This window comes from Nannospalax galili, unplaced genomic scaffold, assembly GCF_000622305.1.
Source record: "Nannospalax galili isolate Female #2095 unplaced genomic scaffold, S.galili_v1.0 scaffold109, whole genome shotgun sequence".
Classification (NCBI taxonomy): domain Eukaryota; kingdom Metazoa; phylum Chordata; class Mammalia; order Rodentia; family Spalacidae; genus Nannospalax; species Nannospalax galili.
The window spans coordinates 4,837,770-4,838,889 of NW_008360315.1; positions in this window are offsets into that span (position 1 = coordinate 4,837,770).

The window sequence follows — 1,120 nt, forward strand, 5'->3', positions numbered from 1 at the left end:
ATAACGTCACCAGGTAGATTTCAGTGGTAATGTTTTTCACATCTACTAGCTATTAAGGAGCAAAATTTTTATGTTTGAAGAATTTTTTGTTTGTTTGTTTATAGACCCACTTCCCAGGTAGCACCCTCCCATAGCCTCCCTCCCCCCACTAGAGCCCTTATACTTTGATATCTCTGCTACTGTCTGCTGTGTTGTCAGAACCCCCAGCCATTCCCCATTACCTGTCCTTCTGGTGAATCTAGTCAGCCTATCTAGAGGTCTTTGTTATAGGAGGGTCAGCTGTTCCTCATCTAGTGGTATTCAGTTGTCAATATTCCTTTGGATAAGATTGGGGTCTGCTGTTCATTTTCCCAGTTCTCTGATGGGTTACTATCTGGGAATCCCTTTGGCCACCCGGGCCAACAACTCAGAAGGAGGTATCACTTGTCTGGTATTGTTGCTTGCTATGTAGCCTTTAGCTATACATATGGTCCCTTATGAAATTATATCGGCCCCTTTAATCTTTGGTTATACTTTCCTTTTGGGTGTTTAAGGCCAAACAATTGGTCCAGATAAACCAACTTATTTCTACTCTTAAGGTCGTTTAAGGTTCTGTTCCTCAGGGGTCACATGGGCTTGGGAGGAGCCCCTGGCTCCTTTCTTTTACCAGTTCCACCTATGTGAAGATAAGTCAAAGGTCCTGCTCGACCATGGTTGGCTTCGCAGCATGAAGGAAATGATTCCTCTGTGTTGACCCTCCTCTTTGTACACTGGATACTTGTTCAAGTCCATCTGGTGGTGTCTCCTCGGCCACCTTGATCAAGAGGACAAGTGACCCACCACCATTATAGGACATTTTGAGAGATGATCATAGTCCCCTGGAACTAGTTGACCTAGGAAGGCAAGGAGCAAAAAGTATCCTTTATGTCCCTCTCACCAAATTATTATAGACCTCAAAGTATGTCTGTTAAACATCCAAGAAGGTTAGTTCTACCAGTCTGATATTTTTAATTACTGTGTATCATGTAGATAAATCTTGGTCAAAGACCAGTTCTCAGATAAACCTTGCCTAGTCATATATTTCTTGATCTGCTATGTATAATTTGTCAGTAGGTTGTAGGAGTAATATGGTTCCCTCTGG